At 36.3% G+C, this 14715-nt stretch overlaps 1 pseudogene; it reads right to left on the bottom strand.

Moving 5' to 3' along the window:
- The window catches only part of LOC138177464 (WD repeat-containing protein 82 pseudogene), a 39851-nt pseudogene that overhangs the window by 3100 nt on the left and 22036 nt on the right, over positions 1-14715 (bottom strand).

Genomic DNA, 14715 nt, shown 5'->3' with positions numbered 1-14715 from the left:
CAGGGGATCACCTTCACTACAGTAGCAATCTCAATAGGGCTTATTTTTGGGGGAGGGATTATTTTAGAGGAATCTTACACAGTAAGGGGAGGGCTTATTTTCGGGATAGGTCTTATTATCAGGGAAACACGGTAGTAGTCAGGAAAGAGATAAACCATAGTAGACAGGAAACCATCTGCTAATTCCGATTTATAACTTTTCTCCCCACAGAGAAAATGGTTTGCTAAATTTATGACATCATAATTATTACTAAGTCACCATATTTTAAAGTTTTTAAACTTTTTTCAAAATTTAAGTTAAAATCACAGATTTAATAAGCATAGGAAGGCTGCACATATAACTAGCACCAGCATACAATCAGAATCATGAAGTCTAAGGTCCACAAGCTAGAAGAACCAGCTTTATAAAGAGAGCTTGCATAAAAGCAAATTAGAAAATAGAGACCTAACTTAAGTCCACATGATCTAAGAGAAGTCACTAAGTAATGAGTCTGCAAATCAAAACAGTAAAGGAGGCAGGATGGTGCAATAGTAAGAACAATGGATTTTGCATCAAAAGACCTAGGTCTGAATCTCCTAATAGATTTTTTTTCTTTTTGGAGGAGGAAGTCAGGGCAATTGGGGTTAAATGACTTGCCCAAGGTCACACAGCTAGTAAATGTTATGTGTCTGAGGCTTGATTTGAACTCAGCTCCTCCTGACACCAGGGCCGGTGGTCTATTCACTGTGCCACCTAGTCGCCCCTCTGATAACATTTATACAATACCAGGTACCTCCTTTGAAATCCTCACTTTCATCCCATATAAAAACAAGTGACAGGATTAGAATACCTATAACACCCCATCTCACAAATCCTGTGATGCTCAAGGTCCTTTCCAGCTATAAGAGTCTATGATTTCTAAGAACATACAAGAAAATGTAACTGCTAAAAGAAGGATGAAGTAAATGAGTTATTTTAAACACCTATAGTATTAAGTGGAATGATTCCTGGGCAAGGCAAGTTTTGCAATGCTCTTTGAAGAAGTCAGATAAGGAAAGAGACTTGCTTTGTTTGGCCTGAAGTCAGGAAGACCTGAGTGCAAATGTGAAATCACTTAATAGCTATGTGACCCTGGGTAAGTCACTTAATTCTGTTTGCCTCAGTTTCCTCACCAGTAAAATGAGCAGGAAAAGGAAATGACAAACCACTCTAGTACCTTTGCTAAGAAAACCCCAAAAGAAAACCCTAGAACAAATCACACAACAGAGAAGGAAGACCAGAAAAAGCACAGACATGCTAGATAGCTTTAAAAACTACAAGCTTTAGATCATAATACATTCAACAAGTTGAAGGTATTAAATATTTTAAAAGAAAAGCAGACTGCATATAACAGACATGAAATTTTATGTATTATCTTCTTTTTCATTTTATCGATGTAAATGTGTTTTATTCAGTGTTAAATTCATAATAGAAATAAATATTTAAAATAATTTTTAAAAATGAACTTAATTAGAAATCTCAGACAACTACACCTTTAAAAGGAGAAAACATGATCATTGCAGTTCAACCTCCCTAAGAGGTATGAGTTATACTGACTACCTGAAGGAAGGCATTTTTTCATTACCCTTGTAGTGTCTGAGTCTCTATCTCCCCCTCTCTTTCTCTCCAAGATGAATATTCAACACCCCTGATGTTTCATAATTTCTTCACTTAAACCTACACATAGGAATGTACTATTAAGGTTTGCTCAACTTTGGATTTATTGTGTAAAGAAAACAAAAGCTTAAGCCAAACACTTATTACATGAGGATTATCATTTTAAGAAATAAATTCCTCCGCACATTTTTAGGAGTTCAAGGGCCATTTCTCTGTCTCCCAGAGGAAATATGAATTTTCTGATCAAACTCCATTTTAAATGGTAAAATCTCATCATACTTCATGAATGATAAAATTATTTACATTCCACTATTCAGGCACCCATGTCTTCAAACTCAAAATTATCTTCTAATCTGCCATCTACCTAAATCTCTCAACATCAAAATCACTTACTGATTTTTCCAACTTTTTCTCTACAACTTCTGCTCCATCCATTCCCTTCCGAACAATCATACCAGTGGCACCATAGTTAAGACTGTAATCACTTCTAACCTGAACTATTCCAACAGCTTCCTACTTTGATTCTCTTCTCTCAATCATCAATTCTTGGAAAAATTCTAGAATGTACTATGAAAGGAATGGTTATACAAACAGTTAGAAAAAAGAAACCATGATCGCAAAGAGAAGGAAATACATCAACAGCATTGCTTCATCAAAAATAGGCCATACCAGATTAATTTTACTTCCTATTTTAGGAAAGATACTAGAGTTGGAGTTTAGAGTAAGGTTATAGGTATTGTTCACCTCAAATTTTAGGAAGTATTTGACAAAATCCCTCATGATATTTTGCTTTATTTTTTTAGAGGGCAATTGGGGTTAAGTGACTTGCCTGAAGTCACATGGCTAGTAATTGTGTAAAGTGTCCTCATGATATTTTGACAGAAAAGACAGGGATATAGGGTAGACTGCTAGAAAATTAGGTAGATTCAGAATGAGCTGAATGTCTCCAACCAAAGACTAGTCATTAATGGTCCAATGTGAGTTTGAAAGTAGTTCTGTAGTTAAGTGAACCAGGATCTATGTTTGGCCTTATCTTGTCTAATATTTTATTGAATATTTTGATGAAGTATAGATTACACACCAATATAATTTGCAGACAAAAAGCTCAGCAGTATAACTAACATGTTGGATGCAAGAGTCAATATTCAAAAGATACTGAGTAGTCAGAAGACTAGGCTAAAACAATTAACATGAATTTTAATAGAAATAAATGTAAAGTCATACACTTGGGTTCAAAAAATCAATTCCACGAGTATAAGGAGGGCTTAACAATAATTAACCATAATTAGGAGCTATTATGCCCAACTGTGTGCCAATAAATTTGACAATCTTAGTGAAATGGTTGAATATTTACAAAAATGTAAACTGTCCAGATTAATGAAAGAGGAAATAAAATACTTATATAGCCCCATTTCAGAAAAAAAGAAATTGAACAAGCCATCAATGAACCCCCTGAGAAAAAAATCTCCAGGGCCAGATGAATTTAAAAGTGAATTCTATAAAACATCTAAAGAATAATTAATTCCAATACTTTATTGATTATTTGGGAAAACTGGAAAAGAAGGAGTCCTACCAAATTATTTTTATGATACAAATATGGTGCTGATATCTAAACCAGGAAGAACCAAAAACAGAGAAAGAAAATTATAGACCAATTTTCCCTAATCAATATACATGCAAAAATTTTAAATAAAATATTAGCAAAGAGACTACAGCAACTCATCTTGGGGACAATACCCCATGACCAGGTAGGATTTAGGTCAGGAATGCAGGGTTGGTTCAATATTAGGAAAACTAACAGCATAATTGATTATATCAACAAAACTAACATAAATCATATGATTATTTCAATAGATGCAGAAAAAGCATTTGACAATATACATTATTAAAAACATTAGAGAGCATAGGAATAAATGGAGTCTTTCTTAAAATGATAGGTAGTTTCTATCTAAAATCATCAGCAAGCTTTATATGCAATGGGGATAAGCTAGAAGCATTTCCAATAAAATCAGGGGTGAAACGAGGATGTCCATTATCGCCACTGTTATTCGATATTGTACTATTGTACTTAGCAATAAGAGAAGAAAGAGAAATTGAAGGAACTAGAATATGCAAAGAAGAAACAAAGCTATCAGTCTTTCAGATGATATGATGGTATACTTAGAGAATCCTAGAAAATCAAGTAAAAAATTACTTGAAATAACAAACAACTTTACCAAAGATGTAGGATATAAAACAAACCCACATAGAGGTGGCTAGGTGGTACAGTGAATAGAGCACTGGACCTGGAGTCAGGAGGACCTGAGTTTAAATCTGGCCTCAGACACTTGACACTTAACTAGCTGCATGACCTTGGGCAAGTCACTTAAACCCAATTGTCTTGCCTTCCCCACTCCAAAAAGCAAAAAAAAAAAAAAAAAAAAAAGAAACCAACAACACACCAATCACTGGCATTTCTATATATAACTAACAAAGTTCAATAGCAAGAGATAGAAAGAGAGATTCCATTTAAAGTTACTGTAGACATTATAAAACATTTGGAAATCTATCTGCCAAAACAAATCCAGGAATTATATGAACACAATGACAAAACATTTTCCACACAAATAAAGTCAAATCTAAATAACAGGGAAAATATCAGTTATTCAAGGGTAGGTCTAGCTAATATTACAAAAAATGACAATTCTACCTAAATTAAATTACTTATTCAGTGCCATACCAATAAAACTATCAAAAATTATTTTATAGAGCTAGAAAAAACAATAACAAAATTCATCTGGAAAAACAAAAGGTCCAGAATATCAAGGGAATTAATAAAAAGAAATGCAAGGGAAGGTGACTTAGCTGTACCAGATCTTAAATTGTATTAAAAAGCAGTAATCATCAAAACTACTTGGCACTGGCTAAGAAATAGGGTGGTAGATCAGTGGAAGAATAGGTTAGGTTTGCTAGACACAACAATCAGTGACTATAGTAATCTACTGTTTGATAAATCCAAAGACTCCAGCTTCTGGGAAAAGAACTCACTCTTTGACAAAAACTGCTGTGAAAACTGGAAAATAGTATGGCAAAAACTATGCATAGACCAACATCTTACATCTTATATCAAGATAAAGTCAAAATTGGTACATGATTTAGATATAAAGACTGATACTATCAGCAAATTGGAAGAGCAAGTAATACTTTACCTATCAGATCTATGGAGAATGAAAGAATTTATGACTAAACAAGATAGAGAACATTATGAAATGCAAAATGGATGATTTTGATTATGTTAAGTTGAAAAGCTTTTGCATAAACAAAGCCAATGCAACCAAGATTAGAAGGGAAGCAGAAAGCTGGGAAACAATTTCTACAGCCAGTGTCTCTGACAAAAGCCTCATTTCTAAAATATGTAGAAAACTGAGTCGAATTTATAAGAATGCAAGTCATTTGATAAATGTTCAAAGGATATGAACAGGCAGTTTTAAAAGGAAGAAATTAAAGCCATCTATAATCATAGGAAAAAAAGTTTTAAATTTTGGATTGGAGAAATTGCAAATCAAAACAACTTTCAGGTACCATATTACACCTATCAGATTGGCTAACATGACAAACAAGAAAATGATAAATATCGGAGATGTGGGAAAACTAGAATACTAATGCACTGTTGGTGGAGTTGTGACCTGATCCAACCATTCTGGAGAGCAATTTGGAACTATGCTCAAAGGGCTATAAAAATGTACATACCCTTTTAGACAATAATACCACTTCTAGGGTTGTATCCCAAGGAGATCATAACTAATGCGAAAAGGCTACACATGTATGAAAATATTTATTTATTTATTTATTTTAAGCAATCGGGGTTAAGTAACTTGCTCAAGGTTACACGGCCAGGTGTTTCTGGGTGGGTGCTAAGTGTCAGAGCCCGGATTCGATCCCAAGGTTGTCCCGACACTGGAGCTGGTGCTCTTACTCGCTGTGCTACCTGGCCGCCCCCATATGAAAATATTTATAGCAGCTCTCCTTGTGGTAGCAAAGAATTGGAAATTGAGGTGATGTACATCATTTGGGGAATGGCTAAACAAACTGTAGATATGAATGTAATGGAATACCATTGTGCTATAAGCAATGATAAGCAGGTCGACTTCAGAAAAATCTAGAAATGTTAATATGGACTGATGTTGAATGAAATGAGCAGAAGCAGGACAACATAGTACACAGTAACAGGAACAATGTATGATGACTCACTGTGACAGACTTAGTTCTTCTCAGCAATTCAAGAATATAAAACAACTTCAAAAGACACATGATGAAAAATGCTATCCACATCCAGAGAAAAAACTTGGGAGTCTGAATGCAGGTGGAAGTATAGTATTTGCTCTTCTTTTCTTTTGTAATTTTGTTTTGTTTCTTGTTTCTCATGGTTTCTCCCATTAGTTCTAATTCTTCTTTATATCATGAATAATGTGAAAATATGTTTAATAGGAATGCATAAGTAGAGTCCATATCAGATTGCATACCATCTTGAGGAGGGGGGGACAGGGTGGGGGAGGAAATTCAAAATAAATCTCATGGAAGTAAATTTTGAAAACTAAAATAAATAAATAAATTCTATTTTAAAAATTATTTTTTTGCTAATTATTATGGATTATTTTAGACATCCATTATCTCTAGGAAAGCTCACAACCCAGACAGGTGGGTGCTCTATATATCATTTTCCTCCATTTTATAGAGAAGAAAACTAAGGCTTAGGGATATAAAGTAACTTATCTAAACTCACACAATTGGGAAGTATCAGAGATAAGATTTGAGCCCAAGTCTTATATTCTGTCTAGTACACCTCCCACTGCCTCAAATAAATTACATTAGGCAAGAAAAGATGTGAACTATTATACTCTTATTTTTTCTCCAGAAGAAGAAAAAAGTATTGACTGTAGGAAGGGGAAAGATCCTAAATTTGAGAATTAGAAGAATCATGTCATTATGCAGTGAATTTCCTCTTTATTTAAGCATTCACTAAGGTACAGCAACATTATCAGAGTTAAGTCAAGTCAACAAGGATTTATTAAGTGCCTGTTATGGGCTAGGTATTGTGCTAAGGATACAACAAATGGCAAAAAAAAAGCCTTGCTCTCAAAGGAACTCATAGTCTAATGGGGGAGATAACAAGTAAACAAGAGTGTACAAATGCGACACATACAGGACAAGTGGGGAAGAACTCAGAGGGAAGGTGCAAAGGTCAAGGAGAGGAAAAGGCTTCTTATGAAAGCAGGTCTTTGAGAGAGACTTGAAGGAAACCACAGAAACCAGAGGAGAAGATCAGGAGGGACAGGGTTCCAGGTATTGGGACTGCAGATGAAAAAGGCAAATGATAACCAGTGAAAATGACCAGAAGCAGGTATAGTCTGTACTATTTCTCACATATTCAATAGAACTTTTCATCTGGCTTGTTCCCCAAATTTATAGGCATCAAAAAGCCATTCAAATGTGCACAATTCTGCTGCTGGGGGAATTTTGTAAAGACAAGTCAGTGGTGAACGAATTTTGTAAACTTTGTGTGCACGTTTCAGCCAATGTAGATGGAAATGACAGAACAAAATGTCTTTTTCCCTCACAGGTATAATTTGGGATCTCATATATGCAGAAAAACTGGAGGTGTAATTAGCTAATTATATAACCAGCACTGTGGCTTCTGCTTGCTCAGTGGAGACCAATGGAAAATTTGACCCCGAAATCCTTACCCATTTTAAACACAAAAAACAACAATAACAAAACAACTTCTAGCACATGGGTACCTTCCAATTATTAATATAATCAGTACGGATAAATATTTAGACTCAGATGTTCATATACAATGTATTTAAAAATTTTGAAATTTTCTATTCCAATTACGAGAGGAAATAAATTTCATCGATAAATTTTGGGTCTGGATTGTTTTCAAAAAGAGGACCCCAAAGGGAAACTTCCTCTCCAGGAAAAAAGTATAAAGTGAACACATTAACCACTTTCATTTCAGGAAGAGAGGTGGAATAATATAGGTGAAAAATGAAGTATACTTCGTCAGACACAACTCATGTGTTGATTTATTTTATCGACTGTTTGATTTCCTTATAAGGGAGGGTTCAGGCTCAGGGTGTGGAGTTTCTGGGAAATGAGAACAGTATTAATAGAAAAGCATTAATAAAAATGTATACGTTTATAAACAAATATGCTGAGATAGCTGGTGGTATAGTAGGTGGAGTTCTGGGCCTGCAATCTGGAGGACCTGAGTTCAGATGTGGTCTCATACACCTAGTAGCTGTGTGACATTGGGCAAGCCATTAAAAAAATCTGTTTGCCTCAGTTTACTCAGTTGTAAAATGGGGATAATGGTAGCAACTACCTCCCAGGGTTGTTGTAAGGATCAAAGGTGATGATATTTGTAAAGTGTTTGGCATAGTTCTTGGCACACAGTAGGTGCAATATAAATTCTAGCTGCTATTATTTTAATTATTATACTAATAAACAGTCCCTTTACATTTGTATAGCATCTCTTTGTAGAAATTCAACAATCTTGGATGATAACTTGTGTTACTGGTAAACTGCCTGAATTCTATAAACTCTTAATTTAATGATCCTTTTTTTATTATGATATTACTTCATTTGCTACGATATATTATAATAAACATTTATTAAGCACCAAATGTGTGCCAGGCAGTGTGCTAAGTGATGGGAATCCAAATAAGAAAAAGAAAGCCAATCCTGCCCTCAAGGAGTTTATAATCTAATGTGGGAAGTCAATACACAAAAGGGAGGGGAAAGGGAGTGTTGGAAGGTACCCAAGGAGAGGTATGATAAAGGAGATGATGGAGGTGAAATCAAACAGAGTAGCTGGTGACAAATGAAAAGATGGCTTGGGGGGGGTGGAGTCAAGATGGAGGAGTAGAAACAGGACCTCCCAGTAGCTCTGGCTTCCACCTTCCCCAATCTATGTAAAAGGGGACTCTGAACAAACTTTGGAGCTACAAAACTCACAAAATGACACAGAGAAACTGACTTCTCACTGAGGACATCCCAGCAGGCCAGCAGGAATTGGCCAGTGTAGCATTCTGGGAGCCAACCCCAGCCCTATGCCAGCCTGAGGTCTTAGCCCCAGGGTGGCCTGACAAGCAGCTGGCTGGAGGAACTCCAGATCATCAGCAGCTGTGGCCATTTCCAGAATTATCAACACATAGATGCTAAGGACAAAGTGAGAGGTCAGTGTAGTGTGGACTTTGGGACCAAGTAGTTGGGAGTGCATTGGCTTTTACCCTCGGGGCGAGAAGCCACTGAGGGCTGCAGGGCAGCCACGTGGCAGCTTCAGCTCCTGGCACGCAGAGTGTAGGGGGACCGAGCAACCAGTCTGAGGGGTAATTGCTCTTGCTTTAACCTGCTTGTATCTGGATTGTGGTCTAGGGTAGAGGTCCTGGGGTATGTTAACAGTTTGCCAGAGCGTGTGGAGACTTCAGAGAGGGCACCCAACTAATACCTCCGGCAGCTGAGAAAACCCCAGCATTTGGGAAGAAAGCTCCCCTATCTGGTGGCAGAGTTGTACTGTGGCAAAAAGCCCAGGGGTCAAGTGACTGAGGGGCAACATGACCAGGCAAAGGAAACAAAGCAGACAGAAGATTCCAATATTACACTCCTTTTTTGGGGACAAAAAGGAGCAAAGCATGGAAAAGGAGGAAGACAGTGAAGTCAGAACTCCTGCACCAAAAGCTTCAAAGAAAAACACGAGCTGGTTACAGGCCATAGAGGACCTTAAGAAGAAGATAAGAGAAGTGGAGGAAAAATTGGATAAGAGAAATGAAAATGATGCAAGAAAATTATGAAATGAGAGTCAACAGCCTGACTGAGGAAAACAGCACCTTAAAAAACAGACTAACTTAAATGGCAAAAGAAGCTCAAAAAGGCAATGAGGAGAAGAATATCTTAAAAAGCCAAATTTGCCAGATAGAAAAAGAATCTTGAAAGCTCAATGAGGAGAATCATTGCTTCAGAATTAGATTGGAGCAAATGGAGGCTAATGACTTTATGAGAAATCAAGATGCTGTTAAACAGATCCAAACAAATGAAAGAATAGAAGGCAATGTGAAATATCTCATGGGAAAACCACCGACTTGGTAAATAGATCCAGGAGAGATAATTTAAAAATTATTGGGCTACCTGAAAGTCATGATCAAAGAAAGAACCTAGAAATCATCCTCCAAGAATTTCTCAAGGAAAACTGCCCCGATGTTTTTGAACCAGAGGGCAAAATAGAGGTTGAAAGAATTCACTGATCACCCCGTGAAAAAGATCCCCATAAGAAAACTTCTAGGAATATTATAGCCAGGTTTTGCAATTCCCAGATCAAGGAGAGAATATTACAAGAAGCCAGGAAGAAACAATTTGAATATTGTGGAAACATAATCAGGATAATTCAGTATCTGGCAGCTTCTACACTGAGGGATTGAAGGGCTTGGAATATGATATTCCAGAGGGCAAAGGAGCTGGGATTAAAACCAAGAATCACCTACCCAGCAAAACTGAGTATCATGTTTCAGGGGAAAATGTGGTCATTCAGTGGAACAGAGGACTTTCAAGCATTCTTGCTGAAAAAAAAAACAGAGTTGAATAGAAAATTTGACATTCAGATACAAGAAGCAAGAGAAGCATGAGAAGGTAAACAGGGAAAAGAAATCATAAGGAACTTATCAAAGTTGAACTATCAACATCCCTACATGGAAATATGATAATTGTAACTGTTGAAACTTTTCTCAGTATGAAAATAGTGTGTATATATGTTTACATGTATACACAGATAGAGGGCACAGGACCAATTGAATAGGAAGGGATGATACTTAAAAGGTGAAATTAAGAGGTGACAGAGGAATATAATGAGAGGAGATGGGGAGAGACAGTATGGGGTAAATTATCTCACACAGAAGAGGCGAGGGAAAATGGTTACAATGGAGGGGAAGAACAGGAAGGCAAAAGAGAATGGGTCAACCTTATTCTCATTGAATTTGGCTCGGAGACAGAATGACATATACACTAAATAAAGCATCCCACCCTACAGGAGAGCAGGGGGGAAGGGGATGAGAGGGGGGATGATGGAAGAGAGGGCAGGCTGGGGGGGAGGGAAGTTGGAAGCACCCACTTTTGAAAAGGGACGGGATCAAAGTAGAGAATAGAACAAGTGGGAGGTGGTATAGAAGGGAGGGAAATATAGTCAGTCTTTTACAATATATCTACCATGGTAATGTTTTGCATTAGCTATACATGTACAACCTATACTTCACTGCTTATCTTCCAAGTAAGGGTGGGTGATAAGGGAGGAAGGGAATTAATCTGGAATTCAAAGTTTTAAAATCAAATGTTTAAAAATATATATGTATCTATATATATATATACTATTATTAATATTATTTTACATGTAATTGGTAAATAAGATATACAGGCACTGGGGCCTAGAGATCCACCATGACCTACTGGAAAAGTCGAAGCGGGTATGGGAGAAGATATGGGAGAGAGCAGATTGGAGGAGGGGATATCCTGTGGGACTGCTATTTTGGGGCGGTGGGTAGGGGAAAAACGGGGAGAAAATGTGTAACTCAAAATCTGATGGAAATGAATGATGTAAATAAGAAGTTAATAAAGCATTTGAAAAAATTTAAAAAATTAAAAAAAAGAAAAGATGCCTTGGTATCAATCAGCGGTGGTACAATTAATTAACAAATACGTATTCAGTACCTCCCTGTGTCATTTGCTCTGGAGGATAGAAACGAAGCTTGAGACATGGTTCCTACCATTAAGGAAGATAAGTTGTACAGATGACATACATATCAGAATACCAAGTATAATGTATGCATATTATAATTTTGGATGAGAGATATCAGTGGGGGTGAGAGTAGTAAGCGAAAGCTTTCTAGAAGGGGTGGTGGTTTGATGAGTGGATAAAAGCTAGCTAGCATTTGGATATGGTGAGGGAAGCATAAATTCTTTATTTCAATAGTGGTGATTATACAAAATCTTGCCTAGGCAGATCATGCAAGAGGCTATGAAAATGAATATGCTTTTTCCTGTTTACTCACTAGTTTATTTTCCCTATTCTTAGGAATGGCATGTATTTATTCACCCCCATTTCTCCAGGCTCCATTAACCTGGAACCCCCAAGGATTCTGCATTCGTTTGGCATCCAGAATGACTGCAAAATTCTGCTGAGAGCAGCAATTTGGTTTGTATCCACCACTTTAACTGTTCAGTATGTGAAAACCAAATGATTTCCCTCCAAGTTTTCATGCTTGCAATTTATCTTTTAAGATCCCTTTTAAATTAAATGCACATTTTAAAGTGTGGTTCCTATATATCATCTCGATGGAGCATGGAAGTGAGGCCAGTACAACCCAAGGCCTAGTATGTTCTATCAGGGTGGAAAGATTCTTAGGCCAGGCTTTATGAAAGACCCTCATGAACCATGAGCTGACCTGGTTAACTATAGCCTACTACTATGGAGAAGGAGATGCACAATCACCAGAAGGCTGGCCACTTCCCAATAAACTGTTTGGACTAAAACACATGCAACAGACACAGACACAACATGGTTTTTAGTCTTGGTCATGTGGCTGATTCTCTTTCACTTTTCCAGGGATAAAAGGGGTAAAAAGTTTTTACCAAGAATCATATGATGCTTACACTCTCCAAAAGCTCACCATTTTATCTCTGATATTCTCCTATTCCCTTTTTATGGCTGTAAAGCAAGGAACACTATCACACAAAAGGAACCCAAATCACAAATGGCAGGTGATTCAATGGGCAATGGAAAGATACCTGATGGGTACAAGTGGGCCACAGCATTTAAACAATAATGACAGGCATGGAAGGGGAGGTGTAAAAGTCATCATCATGTACACTTTGGACAGGCATAGAAGGTGGTATCATCATTTAGCAAGAATAATTCATAACATACAAGAAGGCTAAGTGCCATGGTCTCAGCTAGATAACATTAGGAAAACAAACAAACAAACAAACAAACCAAAGACTTCCCTCCCATTTGGTAGACACTCTGAATGATATTTATAGAATGATACAGATAAAATTCACATAGGATGAGGACTTGTGGAGGGGTTGTGATCTGTACCAGTGAAGGGAATAGTCAAATCAATAGTAAGGATCCATCTGAGTATCCAAACTGATGGAGAAAAGATCTCAAAGTTAAAAGCATTGTTCATTCCATTTTGGAAAGATAAACTCATACATTTGTGTCCATCTTAAGTTAATGACCAGTGAAAACAAAATCTGAGATGTAAAGGCAATAGCTCCTCCCTACCACCAATTCTCATTATTTTAAATCCAGGCCATTACCAAGTATATTACTGAGAAAGTGCTTAACAGAAATCTCATCTCTAGCTTCATAATAACATTGTGAATTTCTAAAGTTACTATTTGCCTTTTTATTTCTAGAAAAAGTGCTCAAGAGATGAATAACATTATTTTAGAAAACAGATTGAATGATCATTTTGTGTCCCAAATTTCAAACTTTCAATCTTTGGAGGCGAGGTGTAAACATAATACCACTCCGACTTGGTAACATGTTCAGTAAAATATACTAATTAGTTATAGTACTCTTCATTCTTAAATTTCATGCTTTTGCAAAAGACATCTAGTTTGGTCTTTGGAAACACATCAATGGATAGTCTCCATTATGGTACCTATCCCCATAAGAATCTGGCCAATAGAATTTTCTGTTCCATCTTTAAAGCAGCTACCAGTATGATCCTGGCTTTGGAATGGGAAAGTAAGTTTTAGGAATTAATTTGCTTATAAATCTGTTGAACTAGGATGTCTAAATCTAATAGGAAAGTTTATAACTAAATATATGTCAATTTTTATGTGCATTTCTGCTTGCCTGTGTTAAAGTTGGAAAAATAGTTTATAGAATATTAGTTTATTTATGTATTATCATTTATAAATATCTATGTACCAAAAGGGAAAAAATACAGATGTCTCTTTGAAAACAATAAACCCAACTCTACTATGACATTTATTAGGCTTGTATAAGAGTCAATTTACAGTTGCCATTATGTTAATGATATATATTTTTTAAAAACCTGTTTCCAAGGGGTTACCCAATTAGCCAATTATCCATCAAAATTTAGGTTGGATATTCAGCATTCAAGTTAATTATCAGCAAAAGAGTTATCAGGGGTGTCAGCAGGAAATAAAGAAATGATGTGTTAGCTGAAGAACACAGACTAGAGTCTCTTCAAGGCCAAGGTCTATAATTTTTTAATCACTCTCACACACATTTCTTCTATTATTCTTGTACAAAAATTTATTAATCCCCAAATGCATTTCAATGTTTTTATATACTAGGGCTTTGTATTTTTACTAGTAACTTTAGAAAAACTAGGAATTTATTTCTACCTACAAGAGCACACAATGAATAATGAAATCATTGCCCCCATAAACACTAGCCCGCTGATAGATGATGAGGAAGTAGACCCAGATCACCTTGAGTGGAAGTGTTGAGCTCCACAGAAATGAGAACAATGAATTACGGCATATCTAAAGATCCATGGTCCTAGGGCATAGCTCCTGAAAGTTTCATATTCGGTATTTAAAAACCCAATGTACCTCACAGTAAACTATAATGATTACAAAAAGTATATCAGCTCAAAAAGACATTTCATAAAGTCTCCAAACGTATTAAGAGAATGTTAACAATATTTACGTGCTCTGAGTCAATAAATCCACATTTACAATGCCCCTCAATTAAATATAAAATATATTATTTATTCAATGCAGATCAAAATTAGGTTGGCATAGAATGAATAAAATAAGGACAATGTATTTCCATAGCTATCCTTCCCGATTACATCGTTAGTAACTTAATATTCATGGGCATTCATATTTATACTCCAGTAACATTTCTGACTGAACAAGGCAAATGACTCCAAGTCAACTGAAGCTCGGTCCTTAGATCTGAGTCAAAGTGGTAAAGAATAGGATGAAAAATGAGACAGGAATGATGTTATCACTGATTCACTGTTGACCCAGAAGGATATACTGAGTAGTGTCACATCATGATCTGGCTAT

This window comes from Petaurus breviceps, unplaced genomic scaffold, assembly GCF_028583685.1.
Source record: "Petaurus breviceps papuanus isolate PSGF00001 unplaced genomic scaffold, PetGlider_PUasm1.0 90417, whole genome shotgun sequence".
NCBI classification, from domain to species: Eukaryota; Metazoa; Chordata; class Mammalia; order Diprotodontia; family Petauridae; genus Petaurus; species Petaurus breviceps.
This window is presented reverse-complemented; position numbering and strand designations above follow the sequence as displayed.